This window comes from Camarhynchus parvulus, chromosome Z (assembly GCF_901933205.1).
Source record: "Camarhynchus parvulus chromosome Z, STF_HiC, whole genome shotgun sequence".
Lineage (NCBI taxonomy): Eukaryota > Metazoa > Chordata > Aves > Passeriformes > Thraupidae > Camarhynchus > Camarhynchus parvulus.
The window spans coordinates 19,314,217-19,333,018 of NC_044601.1; positions in this window are offsets into that span (position 1 = coordinate 19,314,217).

Genomic DNA, 18,802 nt, shown 5'->3' on the forward strand with positions numbered 1-18,802 from the left:
ATCATATTTGAGAGACTAATTTATAGAAAAATAATTTACTGACTTTCGAATATATAAATATACATTAACCCCATGGCAGCTTTAATGCAGAGTAATTGAATTGTTGCAAGTACAGTTATTTTCTATTCTGAACTTGAAAAAATGCTACAGCCTGTCGTTCCCCATCACTGAAGACTAAAATAGTCCCCATTAATAATGTGGCTGGAAAAGTGATGTCCCTTGCTTTGTAGTCCAGTACTCTTTTTTCCAAGTGTAAAACTTGTGGTAGTTTGACAGCATTTTAAAAATTTATGTATTACTACAAAAAGTTTTGTTCTGACAACACACATAGTGAGTAGATAGTTATGGAAGTGTAGTGTCACTGAGCAAAAGGTTTTAATGCAGTTACTGACACAAAACTGCATTGACAAAATAATATATGGCATCAAACATTAGAGTGGGTTTACTGGGGCAGATGAAGTCTAGGAGAGCAGTACACAGCCTAATACTCTCTCAGTAGTTACTGTACATTGCTCATGGCTTTAAATGTACTGTGAAAAAAGCTGTTAAAATCTGAAATTTGTTATGTACTGTGAATATCATATATTTTGGTTTACAAAGGCAAATGTAAATAGAGCAGCAAAATTAAATCACCAGGGTTTGCGGAGCAGGCAATCAAGCTAATACATTTTTTGGTAAAATTTAAGTTTAAGAGGTAATGGTAAATCTCCAACATTTGTGTATTTGCTTGATAACATAAGTGAGGGTGTTTCTTTGGTTTGGTTTTCTGATCTGGAGGTAGAGAAAATAATTTTATTGATCTCATGTTAAGAGATGTTCGTTGTACAGACACCAAACCATCAGTATGTTTGGCTGAAAAGGCTATTTTTAGCAGCAAGATTAGTACTGTAATACAATAGGTCATCCAGATCAGGGGTGGAAAGCACCATGAGCTGTTATTTGCTTTATAATTAAGCATGGACACAGCCAAAGTTTTGCCCCGTTCATGACAGCTATGAAGTGGACACGATGCTTCTCATCTGAATGAATAACACAGTTTAGTATTCTGTCAGAGCCAGGACTGTGGGTATGGTGCCATGAATAACCACGTGTATTCGGGGCAAACCACAGAACTTGCCTGCTGCTCCAGGAGCCCTTCAGCCCAGGTGTAGGGCATGCTCAGTCTAGATAACATTTTTGGTATTTCCATAGCAATAATGTTTTTTATTGCAGTTTTCCTGAATGTGGATGCAATGGTTTAAATACTCTAACTTACTGGTTTGTCCTGACTCTCTGATAATAAAAAATTGGACTGAATAAATGGGGCTAATAACCCAAAGTAAAAGGAAGAAAAAAACCTCCTAACATAGAATGTCAGAAACAAGAACACATCAGTACCCATGGGAATTTGTAGGTACATCTCTATAAGAAGGCACTGCTATTTGTGGGAAAAGTTGCACACCTCAGCAATATGATTTAATGTCTCTTAAGTGAGTTTTACCTCCTGTCCCATACTAACACATCTTGCAGAACATGTGGCTTTTTTTTTTTGGCTCACTGTCTATTGTCTTGCTGCATGTATACAGTAAATCATCAAAATGGTCCTGAAGTTTTACCTGAGGATACAGATTTTTATGCTACTGATCCCATTCAATTTATCTATATCATCATCAATGCAGTCAGCTTGTAACTGCCTAATTAGAAATAGGTAGGCTTAGCAGGAGGGCATCTTAAAAGCCATTATCTCTCAAACACTGTGTAAGGTACTAACAATGGTTTGCCATCCTGCCCAATAGCTTGTGTTACAGTACTTTGTGCAACATAGCAAAATCTCTCCTGAGTTGCTCATGAAGGTGATCCCACTGGTAGGCTGAGGGTTGGACACCAAGTCTGTGGTTTCTCTGCCCGTCTTGGTTACAGGGGTGTTGAGTGATCTTAAACAGGGCTCTAGGCTTTCACTTCCTATCAGCAAAATGAGAATAATGTGGGAAAAGCTTTTCTGTGTAAGTGGTTCACAAACTGCTTTAAACTCCAGCTATTTGTGTTGTTTGCAGTTGTCTTAATGCCCTTAAAGGGATAGATACTGGCTTCTACTGAGATGCTTCTTCAGCGAACGAGTACGAGCTATTTACTTTGCTCTTTTATAGTAGATATAGAAGAATGACTCTTTCATTCTTCTTGCTAATTACCAATTCACCTGAAACCTTTAGAAAAAAGCAAAAATTACTTCAATCCTTCTAGGGAAGTTAAAGGAGCCTAAGGCTGCAGCCTTCCATGAAAGGTTAGGGTAATCTTTTTGTTAAGAAATTAATTAAATAAAATTATTTTATGAGAGCAGGAGAAAGGACAAATTTTTTTTTTAAGTTTTGGGTCTGCCCCAAACAAGATTTTTTTATTGCTGTGGCGTAGTGCTACTTACTTTGTTTCTCTCTTGGTAAGATGAAGGTGATTCCTCATTATACTGATACTTTGATGAATAGCTAGTTAATGCTTGGTTGTTACAGCTATTTGATAAAGAAAAGGTCAAGCATTTTTGCCATGTCCCATCTATTGAGTAAATAAGTAATTGCAAGGATTTTAGTGAAAACTTTTATAGGAAAATCATTTAATGACTTATTAGTATTGAAATACTAATAAAAGCAAATCCCTATTATCCTAACAAATGTGACATATACTTCTGGAAATTAATCTTGAAGGTGGGGGAGGCCAACTCCTATCTAAGTAATTCTCAAATGCTCTGAAACCAGCAGCCCACTGCCCACACACCAAACATGACTGTGCCCATGAGATGGTCACAAACTCTCTATCCCGATCTGGAGCTCAGTACAAAAACTCAGGATACCCTGGGCCACAGATTGGGCCACAGTGGGAGGAGGAGGTGACTTTACATCACTGCATTTTCTGTCACATGGAAAAGATACTTTTACTGCAGCTCACAAAACCTTAGCCTTGCCCACTGTGGCAAGAAATTCCCACTTCTTTGCCAGAGTGGACTTTTACGCACATACATTTTTTTCTCTCTCTCCTTTTCCTATTATCAAATGTAATCATGATGATCAGAATAACAGATTTCACTAGCAAAAAGTTAATTGAAATGTTTCTTTATAGTGAATAATAGAAAAGTTTGATAATTAAACCTGCAGAGAAATTATGTACTGCTTTATTATTGTATTTGATCAAGAAACCCTGATCAAATTATTTTTTGAAGAGCAGTATATGCATAAAATAAGTTTGTTTGCTTTTTGAAGATAATTTTTATGCTTACTCAGCAATCTTTCGCAAAGATTGGAAGATTTTAATGAGTTTTGTATTTTCCTTCCTTATTCTTTCCTTTTATGCTCATTGAGTAAGTAATTCACATCATCTGCACCATTATTCCTGGAAGTGTCTCACAACTCTAAAAGTAGAATATCTTAACTAAAATAAATGCTTGTAGGATAAAACAACAACAACAACAAAGAGAGAAAAGCCTGCCCATGTGTTTAATTTGATTGCTGCTTATTTTTCCACACAAGTTTCAGATAAAAAGGCTTTTCATGCTTTATGGAATGCAATTTTTTACAGAGCACAGACAGCAAACTAACTTGTGTACCACAAAATAACAAGCTTGTATGAGTACAGGCAGGACTGCTGTTTGTACTACAAGATTCAAACTTCAAGTTAGATAATTTTTGGCAGTGAAAGCACCTAGTCTGTTACTTATACACCAGTTAATCCTGACTTAGAAAAAAGTGAAAGTCCATCTAGAGCTTTTAAAACCTTCGCTAACTTTTATACTGTGCTAAGAGATGATTTAGAGTATGTCACATTAAATACTATAATTCTTAAAATCTTCCCGCTGTTTTAGGCATTAAGTCTTTAAATGCTAACAGTTTTTTTACACAAAAATGTAAGAATTAAAACTGAGACAAAATACAAAGCAACTTTTAGTGGGCTTAGTTCAAAATTTTTTCTATGCTCACAAGAGGAGAAAGCAGGCATTTAGTGTTGTCTGCTTTTTTAACAGAGGAACAAGCGCTGTAATGAGGAATATCAGTATGAAGGAAGTGGACTACCCTATGTGGTTTGAACAAAGGTCTATATATATGTGTGTGTGTGTGTGTGTGTATGTGTTTAAATATGCTGATAAAAGAAGGAACATTATAAAAAGAATCCACACAGGCTGGTTGTGGTTTTTTTTAAGGCAGAGAAACTTGCTTTATCTCATGGTGCTTTTTGATTTTTCTTCTGTAGCACAGAGCAGTACTTCAATGGCTCAGCAGCCAGATTACATAAAATCATTTTAATAAGAAAAAAAATCTCTTTGGGGACACAAGAGGCAACTTGGAATCTAGTTCACAATATCTTCCATTTCTAATTCTCTTCTTATGAAAAAAACCCAACTAAACCAAATCCAACCATCATTTGGGGGTTTCCTTACAGGGATTTCTCAAATCTTGCATTTATTTCTGTAAGTCTTATCAATACATATTTTTAAAATATCACAACCTCGACTCCCTTTTCTAACTCCATTTTTATTATCACTGTATCTATTTTAATGGCTATTAAGCTACAATGTCCCTACCTTATCTTTGTCAGTTAATGTATCTAATTCCACCATCCCAGAGGGAATAAACCTGAAGCTAAAGCCTGCAATATATTATAGAATCAAGAATGCTTATGCAGAACAAACAGAGGATTTAGCTTGGATAAACAGCAGAGAGCTCAGTGTCTTTTATGTCCAGAGCTCAGGACTGGATGAAGAAAATGACTATAAATCATCCCTGAGAAACAACATAACATAAATGTTGTATGTTTATTTAAAACTTTATACAATCATTTATCTGGGCTATAGCTCAGTTTCAAAAAGTGGTCTGCTGTAATGAGGTACTGAGACTAGCAGTGATCAAGAGTAAAATGATATATAGTCTTCAACCAGAATTTGCTTATGGGAAGAATGGAAAGCACTTAAGCAGACACCAAGTATCTATAGCTAGTAGATCAAGCGGGAGGATAATGCAATAATAACAAAAACGTTGATAAATTTTTTCCTGTTTCTCTTCAAAATATCACATTTCTTGTAATGTGACATTGTTTTGAGAGCTAAGCAGCCAGCAATTTATGCCTAAATTTTCACATTTGAATAAAGACTGATTTATTGTGAGTGTCTGAGATTTGACATGATGTTCTACCAGACTTAAATTTTTAAAAAGAGGCTAAATCATTGTCTGGCCTTGCATTCCAGGGACAAGAGCTCTTTAGAACGGGTTGCTGTTTTGTTGGCTTTTTTTTTTCCTCTCACAGGAGCAAGCACTTCTGTGATTTCATGGCTAGTAATTGCTAATTTTTTTACTTCAGGAAATTTAAGAGCCACTGATGATACATTTACTGCCTAAAGGAGACAGGCAAAAAATATAATGCAGCTTTTACTGCAGAAAGAGATTTTTCCCGCAAATACTCTGCACCCTGGAGTGTTCCAGAAGATGCCAGTGCTTGGCCCCAGGGGTGCCCAAGCAGCCATGAGGTTCCAGGACAGGATTTGGCCATGCCAGTCCAGCAGGACCGCTGCACCTCCCATGGTGTGTGGGCACGCTCTGACACACCACAATTCCCAACACAGCACCTTTTGCTTTGCATCTCACTGTTGTCCCAGCAGATCTCCCTCAGCTGAGAAGATTCTGTGTTCTGCAGAACAGTAGGTCCCACCCAACCCTTGGCAAAGTGTCTTTGGCAGTGGCAGCTTCTGATGAGACTGCATGCAGCACCTCGGGAGAGGCACGGTGCCTGCAAAGATTTTCTACTCTACCTGACACATCTCCCATCACTTTGACAGTGCATTTGGGCCTGAAATTCTATAAATTTTTCATTTCCTCCAGAAATGATCTGGTAGCAATTTAAAGCTCGCCTTGTTACCAAATTAATGTTAATTTAAGCTCTCTCTGTTACTAAATTAATGTTAACTAAGCTGCTCCTTGTTACTCTAGCAGTATTGGAGGACTGCAGGTCTATTTGTCAGACACTAAAGAATCATCAAAAAAAAAAAAAAGGAAATCAAGTCACACCATTTTCACCAAGATATTTTTATTTATTTCCTGGTCCCTGGAGATGACAGCCTGCAGAGATGGGGCTGTCTGAAACACTATATCTGCTGACAAGAACATCAGAGATGAAACCTTCTTCCTCCTGTTCCCCCTCTACCGTTGACAGTACCCTGTAAAACAGTGCTCTAAAGAGCACAGGCTCATAAATACTTCTATGCCTATGCAGCTCCAGATGTTTTCAAGAAAATATATTTATTATGTCAATAACCGTAAAAAAAAAGATTACTTATTCAATAATTCATAATGGTTTCAGAGCTGCTGGAGGCTAATACAGCTCACTTTACTTTCGATAACTTATAAATGTAGATTATTTTCATGACAGACTGAAATTACTTTCTGGTGAATATTTACTTGAGCTTTAATTTTCCTATTAACCCAACATGTACTAGAAAAGAGGATGTTGGTGCTACTGTCCTTGTGCCGCTCTCCCAGATGCAAGTAACAAAATCTCTGAGAAGTGTTTTGTGGAAACAAGGTCTTAAAAATTCTCTATGTCATCAACAGCACAGCAAACTCTTGTAGGTTTTTGTGGTATCTAAAACTGTTTTGTATTTCCAGCATCTGATTATAAACAAACATCTCTACAAGAAATAGGGAGGGCTGGGCCACTGCTCTCTCCATGAGAGCTGCTCCCAAACCCTGCAGCAGCTCTTGCCCAGACGCCCAGGACAGCCCTGGCAGAGCCGGAGCATCCTTTGTGGCCAAGGCACCTGAGAGGGAGGGATGGGACAGCAAGGAGCAGTTTGGAGACAAGATAAAATGTGTTGGACACATCAGGCACTCCCATATCCTGAGGGATGCAGGACACTGTCACCATCAGACCCCTCCAAACTTCATCCCCGTGGGATAATGGCCTGATCGTGGTCTGCCCTTTTCTTGCACATGGCACATCCTGAAACAGAAGAGGCATCCAAAATCCTAAAAATAGTTTAAGTTGCCTCTGAAGTTTTCCTCTTCAGAGTAAGTAGATGCTGGAATATCTTCTAAGGAGAAGGAGAAGAGAATGGACAGGACACAGCAGGAAGAGGAGAGATCCCCACACAGAAAAACTCAGCCCTTGTCCCTACAACAGGCTGACTTTCTTCTCTTTCTCCCTAGCTGAAATAGCAAATTAAAGATATTCTGTTAAGCATGTGTCTATATTCCAACAACCACAACATTTTAAGTGAGGGCTGCTGTGACGGTGCTCAAGACATCTGAAGAAAGCGTTTATTATACACATAGGAAAACATACCGGGAGCAAATTTAGGGTGGCTTTTCTAACTTGTTGATTGAAGTTAAATTGTTCAAAGGAATAGGTTTTGACTTTACAAATGTCTTTTCCACAATGTCTTTATATCAAACAGGACACATCTATTCTATATTTCTTCAACATGAAACAGTTTTATTAATTTAATTTTGCACAAGCAAGAAATATGCAAGCACAGGAATCCATAAATACAGGCACGTTAAAAATAAACCTTGCCCTAACACCAATAAAAGTTAGCAAGAAATATTTGAAAACTTGAACTCTGTACAAATATGCAAGAAATCAGCTTGGAGCCTGTTTAGAGCCAGTTTCTGGGCAGAGAAGGGTGACAGAAGAGCGTGTCTGAGGCCGTGCCCCCCTGGCCGGAGCCGGGGCTGTCCCCACGTGGCGGAGCTGCGGGGAGGGAGCGCGGGTGTGCCCGGGCAGCCTCCCTCCCTCCCTCCTTCCCTCCCTCCCTCTTCCCTCCCTCCGCAAAGCCGCGCCTGCCGGCTGCTCGCCCCGCGCCAGCACGGACAGAGAGCACCCTCTCTCTTTAATCACTTAAGAAGTTACTTATGATATGCAACTAAATATTTAGTTGTGCAGAGGACAGCTTGTCACAGACAGCTTTGTTGCTAATGTATACAAATGCTGGTATGGCACTGGCTTCCTCCCTGCGCGCACAGAGCTACACACACACTGACCACAGCCTAAATAAGCTGATTTATTTGTTTCAGTTATTTGATAAGTGCATCATACCTCAAACCCTACGAAACCACTTTAAGAGGATTATAAGTTTTATGATGTGAAAAGATTACCCTGAGTGTGCTGGGCAAAGTTTATATTCAGAGACTGTGCAGGAGGTGAGGCATTCACAGAGGCTGGAGAAAGAGGCTTGATAGATCAAAAAGGGATTTTCTTTGTTGCTGTACCACTTGCTGGATTTTTTTCTTTCTCTTTTCTTCCATTAAAAGAATGGCCCTGGCAAGCCCCAGATTTGCTAACCTTGTGACACCCCTCTGCCTTACACTCAATAATGGGAATTTCAGGATCTACACTTTTTTAAAAATAAGAAGCCATCATTTCACTGGCAAATGAAGACAGAGGAGAGTTGAGTCTGGGAGTTACCTACAAAGTGTGTCTGCGAGGCTCATCCTGAACTGGGAGTGTGGGGAGAGTGGCTCAGCCCAGTTTCCTTCAGAACTGCATGAGTACACCACTGCCTAGCGCAGTGCCCCAGGGAGGCTGGAGCAAACAGAGTATCTGTAGAGATGCCGGGTACTCACCTAGTCTTTGGGAGGGCTGTCCCATCACCCTTCCCCATGGTGGGAACCAGCATCCACCAGCCCCAGTGCAGCTGGGTCCAGAGCAGTCAGCAGGTGAGGAGAGAGGTGAGAATAAGGCTTGGCTTTGGCCTCGAATTGACGAAGTTGTGCTCATGTCATGTGGCTTTGTTGGGCTTGACACTTGTGTCATGGCAGAGAGAGGAAAATAATTTGGCCTTTTTTACCCTTATTGTTTAATGTTTGACAGATGCTCAGGGTATAATTGTAAGTAGGAGGAGGAACAAAACCACTCATTTTTGTTTCCACCCTTTTTAAAGGAATGGTCTTGCACAGCAAATGTTTAATACCATGCTCTAATGATGTTATTTTATTAATAGAGCAATGTGGATAAAAAGGGCAACACAAGAAAGAAAACAGGAACACTAGAGGAGGTAGTGCACACAACATCATAGAGGTCTGCTCTCCTCAGAGGCTTTGCTCAGGCACTGGGGCAGCACTCAGGGAGGGTGCCTGGGGGTTTTGCTTTTGCACAAAGGTCTCTGGGTTCTGCCTGACCTCATCTCTTCTGTCCTGGCTGCATCAAAGTGGGGTCCCTATTACCCTCACCCCTGCCTCCCTCCATCATGTGATTGGGCAGTGCTGCCCCATAGAGCTCTATTAAAAAACGTGCTCGTACCCAGCACTGCACAGCCCACAGTACTCTGCTGTTACTAGAAAATAATTTATATTATATTCTGTCTCCTGTGTCTTTCATAAGGGAGTTTTTATGTGTCACCAGAAAATACTGGGTAACACACTTTATTAGCCTCATGATACTGTGGCCCATCAATACTTGTCGAGGCCTGATGAGATCATGCTACAATTGTTAATCAGAGCAAGGAAGGAGGTGGAGTAGTGGGAAATACCTTTAGGAAAGAATCAATTAGAGAGAACAGAACTGCAGGTAAGCATGGAATGTGTTTTCCAGTGTAAAATAGCAGCAGCTGCTCAGCCAGCCCATTACTGAAGTTTAAACATAACTTTCATTTAATAACAAGCATTCCTTTACTCAAGGAGAGAAAAAATGCTGTGTTAGCAGAACATGCTTGTGATCAGTGTTTGGCTCTTTCAACCATTATCAGCCTCCTTAAGATCCATTATTTAGGAAAGTACTTAGGTGCACAGCTGGCTTTAAACAGATTGTGTTGCTGGGACAGTCCCATTTACTCTTTGTTAAACTAAAAGTTTCAGCTTAAGAGATTGCCCGGCACAGCTCAGCATTGATTACTCACTTTCAAGAGTGGTCTTGACTTGGGATTTTCTCTTCAGTGAGGACTGGTTTCCCGGAGAAGGAGGCTGAGCCTGCTACGGAAGTGATCTGTGTCCCAGAGGCAACGTGAAGGATGAGGTGACACCGGTGCCACCACGCAGTGATCACCAGGATTTATTTCAGCTTTGTGGCTCCAGGTGATGTTTGGCTTTCAAAGCCTGCCGCTGTTGCTTGTGCATAATTCCTCTCTGATGTATTTTTCATCCAGGGTCAGAGGAGGGTGAAGTTTTTGTGACTTTTAGTGAGATTTAATAGTCATATGACTTTTCTTGGATTGCAGCAGAAGTCTGGAGCTCTAGTGCTCACCTCTCATCTCTCCAAACTCTTACTTGAGTTTCTAGGAGGACCCTTTAGGTTGTGGTCAGTGTGAAAAGCCCAAGATACTTTGATGACACCTTGAGTGAAAACCACAGAGTTTACAGACCCTGTTTTGCACACCTGGCTAAGAATGAAACAAGGTGTTCAGCGGTTCCACCCCTCAAAGTAATGCAGATCGGGCTGATGACAGATGCCAGGCTGATCGCTCAGTGCTACCAGCCTAGATAGCACTTTGTCTGGCTTAAGAAGTACAAATATCTGTAACTTAGACACTCCTTGCTCATTTGGTGCCAAGTGGAGAATTTCATGAAAAAATGAGGAAGGAATTAGGTGGGACTCTGATAATTCACACTGGCAGAGTGCTGGAAACGCACCTCCCTATACTTTTCCAAGGATACAAATAAGAATGAATTTTGCATGTCTGGGAGCAGCCATGCTTTAACTGGAGAAACCTATAAATCCTATTGCATTATTACTATCAGAGAAGGACAGCAATGTCCTACTCTATTAATTTGGATCCTAGGGAATTTATATTGAGAAACAAATGGGTGCTTAACAGTCCTAGCAGAACAAATACAGAGAAATAAGCAGTAAACAATAATACCTCCCCAACCAGCTGAATATTTCAGAGAATCCCCAGAGTTATTTTAAGAAATTCTCATACAGAACCCTTGATCTGAGCTATGTCAGCACTTCTGAGAGATTCCCTAAGGACTCTTGGCAGAAGCTACCTCATCCATGGTTAATAAGGTCTCTAATTTCACAGCACAGCGAATGGGCTCTTATGAATGTTAGACACACCACCAAACTTGGGGCTTTCATTAGAGGGCAGGAGCAGGTTGGGTTTTTAGTGTATTTCTGCAAGTTTAAATTAAATACATGAGCTCAGTAAGTATAAAGAGAGCAAAACATCTCAAAAACAAAATTCCAGGTGAAAAACCCCCACACAACCAGAACAACAGAACAACCACAAAACAGAACAAAAAACTCACTAGAAACCAGAGAGGAGCAATCATGAATCTGTAGATGCTTTTACAAGCCGAACATATTTAATTTTACTAAAAGGCACCTTCCTGAACTACTGACCAAAGGAATAGAAATCACTGCATCTCAGTGAGATGAAAATATGTTTCCCTGTGACCCCTAAGATCTGCTTATCTTGCTGTGTATCTCTATTCTCATCTGCCCTAAAAAGAACAGGGACACTGCATTTAACAATAGCAATCTCATTCCATGGCTCTTCTAGAGCAGAGGTACTGTCAAATGCATTTCTGTGCAAGTCCTGATGTATGTGATGACTGCACTGGATACAGAGACAACAAAGCTTTTTAAAAGTAGAAATTTACTGTCTATTGATTAGCACAATTCCTGCAGGCCCCATGATTTTTTTTAATGGATATCAGGTACAAAAACAAAGTTGTGAAATCAAATACAAATATTTTTTGCTCAGGGCAAAATTCTGTGTTCATAGTTTATTCCTATGCCTTGTAGAACTATTCCAATTAACAATGCATCTGATAAATGGGAAAAAAAGTCCTAAATACTCCAGTCTTGGCTGAACATTTCAGTTCAGAAGGGACCATTAGATCATGCAACCTCATTTTTGTTTATCAGGGGGCTTTCTATTTAATCTAGCTGTACTTGGATAGGGCCCAGTGGTCCCTTTGCCTGCAGAATACTTGCTTTGACTTGACCATATCTTCCAGAAACATTCTCTAGCTTAATCTGAGGACATGGGTTTAGGCACTAAGCATCCTGCCTGCCCACATGTAAATCCTATGTATCCCTGCCAGGTTGATGGGAAGAGAATTCTTCAGTAAGTCTGAGAGGGTCAGATCCTGAAACAGCCAGCAGGAGGGAGAAAATTTTTCTAAACCCATTTGCAAACAATTTTCACTAAACACTTCCGTAAACCTTCTGGGCTCTGTAATTCAACACTGGCTTTGAGCTCCAGCCTTTTATTGGCAGTGTATCTTGGCTTGATCTCATGCCTCCAATGTTAAAAGCCAAGTTTTGAAAATTAAACTGTAGGGTTGACTATGGTTTAGATACACCCTCGATCCAAGTACAGCAGTTTTTGAATCTGTTTGTACTGGTTTACAATGAAATCAGTCTTTCAATCTTTTTTTTTTTTCAGTTTTTCCTCATTTTCTATAAGAATAAATAATAAAATCTGTTCATTTAAACTGCTTTGCTTTCTATTGAATTCTGGAGTCCTTATGGGCATATATGGCTCTGACTGTTGTAAGAATGGTGTTTCAGGTAATTCCCCTTTCCCAGTCCCTCTCACAGCAAACAAGTATTTGATGTGAATAGAGCAAAAGGTGATGGAAACAAATGAGAGTGTGCAATGGAGACATACTTTAGGAATCAGATAAAAATGTGAAGAGTAAAAAGTAATGATGTCATCTATATTCCTCCTGATCAGCAGTGAGGAGGCACCACAGTTTTTTATTTAGATCTTGCAGTTTACTTGTCACAAGCAAGAGAACCTGTTGAGATTAACTAACTTAGTTTTGGATTTACTACAAAGAAATCTTCACACAATTTTGTTTTATCATCTGTGGGCCTTGTGTGATACCTCTTGTGTATCCATGTGCTCTGCTGTTGCCATACAGTGACATTCACTTTTCATTTGGTCCTTCTCAAGGACCACAAAAGGTCTCGTGAACTCTTTGTTCCCAGCTCTGAAGGCTACTGGGTGTACTGGCAGGACACTGGACTTTCTGTGCCCTCAAAATAAAACACAGACAGGAGGCAAACGATGAAAGATTTGCCACCTGTGTCATGTGGTAAGATATATGTATGTATGAAATATGTACATGCATTTCTGGATTTTCTTTTTACTGGCATGTGTTACTCCCTTGATTTTTGCCTGACTAATAATACAATACCCGGTTAGTTTAAAGCTAACTTAGGAAACTATGTAGCATAAGGGACTCATAACTTCGTATTCTTCTGGGAACTTGCCTAGACACTTGAAGTGTTCCCACAATAAGGTGGACTAAGTGTTTGCTGGTGAGACATCATATGGCAGCTTTGAGATGTCTATCACTCGTCGTACCAGTGTTCTAATTTTTTCCTTACAATTCACCATATCTCTTAGGAAAGTTTACCTTAGAAAACTGTTGGGGGAGTAGAATGAAATGTTTGGGTCTGGTAAATGGAAATGTAGAGTTTTGATCATTTTCCTCACCCTAAATACCACAGAAGCTCAGCACAGCTCTTCTGTCAACCATCCTCATCAAACAGACAGGTGCTGCTCTACTTTTGCACTCATTTAATCCAGGACACGCCTGCGTTTCTCATTAATTTGTCAGCTTCCATTTGAGAAGCATTCTTTCACAAATATTTGCAGAGGCTGTGCCTAATAGGATAATTCAGGCAGCTGTTGACCATAGTGTCACAGGGACAGGATACATCCTTAGAAAAAACTTATGCACGTTTGTGTGTGCACAAACTTATGCACTCTTCCTCGCACACCCCTTCTTTCCTCTGCTCCTCGAAAACCCTGCCCCTACAGGGGCACACACAGACTCAGTGCATGTGCAGTGCCAGAATGTCACTGAAGCTAAACTTTAACTTCCTCATAGGAATAAAACTAATGGTGCTATTTAAATACAATAAAAACATGCAGAGTTTCACTGCCAAGTTGTGCAAGGTCACATTGCAATGTGTCGGCTGTAAAGATTTCTAAGGAGCCTGTTTTCTTGAGTAATAGCAGTTGGAGAAATGCACTTATCTGAAGAATGAGACTGTTATAGGTTTCTGTAAATCAAACCCTAGCCAAAGAGCAGTTCCTTAATATCCATTTTCCACTTCAACACTTTGGCTGTGGCACACACACTGGGCTAAATCCTGCCCAGCTCACACAAGCAGCCCTCAAATCCATGCTGGTACGACCAGCCCTGTGCAAATGCGGAAGAGAGCTCGAGAGACTCCACACAAGCAGGAACAGAAGGGTTTGCTGCTTTCTGCGCATGAATATTAGAAGTGGTACCAGTCCCAGATTTATCTTCCAGATGGGCTCAAGCCATACAGGGTTCCAGACAAACCAAGCTCACAGGAAGTGATGTAAATCTGGTTAACTGAAGTATAAAAAAGCAGTGGATCCACAGCTGCCGTCTTTTGGGTTTCTATCAACCCTCCTGCACTCCCAGGCAATGCACGCCTTTAGAGGGTGTCCTTGGGGTTCACAATGGGTGATCACTGAAAGCTCTTCAAGGTGCTTTTGAGATGGCTGTAAATACTTTTCCCTATAAATTTCCCCTTGTGGTTGTCAGTATCAGGGAAATGAGGCTCCCATCCAGCACAGCTTCTTGCCACAGGCGCGCATGAGGCCAGCTCAGCTTCCTCCTGTTTGGGGAACATTTGGGCAGGACAAAAAGAGCTGCCTTGGGGGATCCCCTCTTGTGCAGAGCGACCCCAAGCTGTAGGTGTCAGTGGAGAGGTGGTGTGGCAGGGCCCAGCGTGGTCCCCACAGCCGGGGGTGTCTGGGGAGTGGGAGCAGGCTGGTGGCATCACACTGCTCCCCATGTCGTGCCACAGCATGTGGGGCTGCCTCCTGCTACAGCCCCACCAGCCAGAAACACAGGCATCTGTAAAGGGCTCTTTACTGATTCTATTAAATACTGTTATTCACAGGAAGCCTTAGAAAAATCTAACACTACATTCACTTCTGAGGTATAATAGATGTGAAGTCTTTTTTTTAAATCATTTTAATGCGATCATTTGTTGGGCCTTAGGGTAAAATTACATTTCACAGCTCCCTTGTTCCCATGCTATGTTAAAAAAGAGATTGATGTCTGAAATTTCAACTGTATTTGTCTTACGAATTTGTCCGACTCCCTGGAGAATAATTGTCTCATATCATTTGAAGGCTGGTAATTCCTTTGGAATGACCTCTGTGTTATAATTACAGCAAGAGTACTAGCATGTAGCTAGGCAAAGTGAAAGTTAATGTTCTTGGTTTCTAGCTTTGTTATTTTTATTAAACTGTTCCCCTTTAAAAGAAATACCTGGAGATATGGACTCTTACTCAAAAGGGCTTTTTGCAGATAACACAAAATGTCGTTTTTCCTGCAAAACACTTACATGCATTAGCAATTATCTGAAGGTTGCAATGTATTCTTAAAGTCATGTGCATTTCTGGAATATATTAGAAGAATTGGAGACTTCAAGATGTCATTTGCCTCAGGTTTATTTATTTTATCCTACTTCAAATGTTTTGAAATTTTTTGAATATATATGCAGCCATGGCTCATGTCATTTTTCTATCATGATATGGGATTGAACTGAGAATAACCTAAATATACCTTCTCCTTAGGAAAGAAAATCCTGCAGAGCTGGGAAGAAATCTGGAGAAAACTGGTGAAAAGATCAAAAGGCATAGGGAATTAGAGATGCACTTGCTGAAGTAAAGAGAAAGAGGATGCAATTCAGGGTATAGCTTTGTCCTGTTTGTGTTGGTCACTGTGGACCACCAGCCCTGAGTCTGAGCCATGCTGGGGCAGCATGGGGGGGTGCAGAGGGAAAACCCTCCCTGCAGCCCTGGGGACACTCTCACTGGTGTGCAGGCACTGGGATGTAGAATTACTGTTACCATTACAACGATTTACATGCTTGATTCCTGTCTGCCTCAGCAAGGCGATAAATACCTCAAAATATTATACATTATAGGGCCTATTCTATTCTTGATTTACAAGGTCAATTGCCTACACTAACCTCCCTTAATGTTGGTGGGAATTTATTTTATAAATTTTCAACACACCCAGAAAGGACATGGGAGTTAATCTGTCGTGATTCTTCTCTCTAGGGGCAAGAACAGCATCTTTCTTCCCCAGCCATAGTTCTTACACACATTTTTGGGTGATATTTGAAGGTAAAAACGTGGTTTGGTAAGTGGGATGGGGCTGCATGCTTCATTTAAAAAGAAAACACAGACACTGCTTAATACATTTACTGCATTATAGTTCTAAAATGGGAACATTTATCATTTGTTATACTAATAGCTGAGATATTATTAGTATTTTTTTAGCCTCTGCCCACTGTGAAACTATGATATCTTATAGTGGGTTTCCATTATTTATTAGTGGATAGGTTTTCATACAGGTTATGGCCTTAGACCAGCCCAGTTACAGCTCTGAAACATTAGAGTAGCCCATCTTCATTATTAAGAGATACATATCTATTACTGTTTAATAATGACTGAAAAAAAAGAGTAACACTCCATCTTTTGTATTCTCATGAACAATGTCCTTGCTCACTGTCCTTGAACATCTTCTTTTGTCCAGTGAGCACAAAACCAAAACTAAGGCTTCTGAAGCCAGCTGATGAATCTTTAGGGGTAGTCCTTGCCCTTGTAGGCAACAAGAAAGTTTTGATCCATGTTTCAGCAGCTAAGTTAATCTTTATTTTTTCTTCATATTTTCTGGTAATTCTGGAGGGGTATGCCTAGTTTCCAAGCTAGTAACAACAATATATAGTTTCACTATTTCAGTTGATTTAAAACATATATGCCTTTTTTTAAAGCTTAGAACAGAAGAGGCTCAAATTTGTGTCATAAATGGCCTAGAACACTCACAAATATATGGGCTTTATTTTCAGTGACTTATATAAAGTCACTGAAAAAGCTTTCATAAGTTCTTTTAGTTAAATGACTGCATATATTTGTAAAGCAGTCTTGCATGGAGGCAGTATGGTGACAGAATTAAAGGAAAATGAGAAACTTTGTTGAAGCTTAATGAGAATTAATGTTTTGGCCATTGAACTTGATGGATATGTTGGAAAAATAGTTAAAGTGCTTGCTGTGTTAATGTCAGCTGACATAACAATTGTTTCCAGAGAACCAGACTTCTGAATCCTCATATAAAGCACTGGGGAACTTGAACAACACAAAAGAATGTAAGGTTTGGAGAGAATGGGGGCAGGGGAAGGAAAGAAAAACATTATATAAGTTTAGCTACTTCCAGCTCATTTTTCCCCATTGAAATAATGAACATAAGGGTGTCTCAGCAGCAATCCAAGCCACGTTTAGAGAGAGCTTCAAGACTGCTATCTTAAGCATAAGAACCATCCTGTGCACTTGCCAAGCTGCACCAAAGAGTCTTTAATTCTTGTTTGTAGTCCTGCATTGAAATGAAGACTGGTTTATTGGATGAAAGGTAATAATGACCTTGGGGTAAAAAACTAATCTCTTGACTAGCTGAAAACTGCTCTCCTCCCTGAACTCAGAGGAGCCAAAAGCAGTGCTCAGAGCCTGTGCATGCACAGCAGGGAGGCAGAAAGACAGCCCTGACCTTTTTCCACAGCACAAGCCCACCACTTCCCTGCTCAGTGGAGATGGAGGAAGCCTCTGTAGCTGCAGCCTTGGACCCAAACGCTCTATTGCTCTGCAGTTTTCAGTCTTCATCTGGGCTGCACTTCAGCACCCAGACATCAGCCATGCCCTACGGATCCCCAGTTGCTCCTGGAAATCTCACACCCTATGTAAACTACTTTCTGCAAGGGAAATGTTTTGGTTTTTTTTTTTCCTAAGTGCATCATATAATTCAAGATGCTAAAGAACGACTTTATTTGGTCTGGATCAACTGGTGTTTGAGCTGGCAACTGCCCACAAAGGTCCTCTGCCATAGTTATCATGTTGCATACGCTCATTAACCTCCCTGTATAAAATAATGAGTAGAATATGCACAACGTTACCAGTTTTTCATAAGTTCAAAACCCAGAAGAACACACAAATCACCAGAGGAAAAGATTACAGTACTGGGGTAAATTGGAGGACACATCTATTACTGTGCCAATATCAAAAAAAAAAAAGCATTTTCATTGTGAAGAAAGATGTCTTTATTCTCACACCACACATGCACAAAATAATATCCTGATGGTTTCCCATGGACTGGAAACTTATCAGTGGAAAATGAAAAAATATATACTATCTCTGCCTTCTCTCCCCCTCTCATTTTCTGAAGCCATGTAGAAGCCTCATGCCATTTTTTCAGAATTGTTCATGTATCAGGACAGTGAGGGGATCTAAACAAAACGTTTCGTGCAAAGAGGAGCTTTGTAGCTCTTGTCTCAACTCCAGTCTTCAGTTCTTGTGATCCAGCACAGCTGAGAAAGGGGTTTTGATGGAATGACCCCTGGTTCCCACCCACTCCTTGGGCTGTGATAGTCAAGATTGTTCTTCCAGTCTATTTCAGTGACTACCAGAGGCAGTTGTGAATCATTGTGGAGTATAATATGTCCTTACTGCATGTTTTTTTGAAAAGCCTGGCCCACTGAGGGCAAGTTCTTCATTACAGACTTTAGGTTTCAAAGCTCTCCTGGTCCCCACACAGGGCAGACCTGTAGGCTGCTACACTCCCAATGTACATGTTGCTGACATATAAGATACTTCCATCAGTTTTAAAGTAGCCAGTTTCATTCTCAAAAATAGCCACAGATTGTATTTCACAAGATAACAGCTCTGATTATTCCCAACTGCATAGATGTTGCTTTGGTCATGGAGTGTGTTAGCTGTTTCTAGAAGAGCAAGAGAGGTGACCCTGGGGCTTACAGGCTTGTCAGACTCACTTTAGCTGCTGGTAAAATTACAAAGATT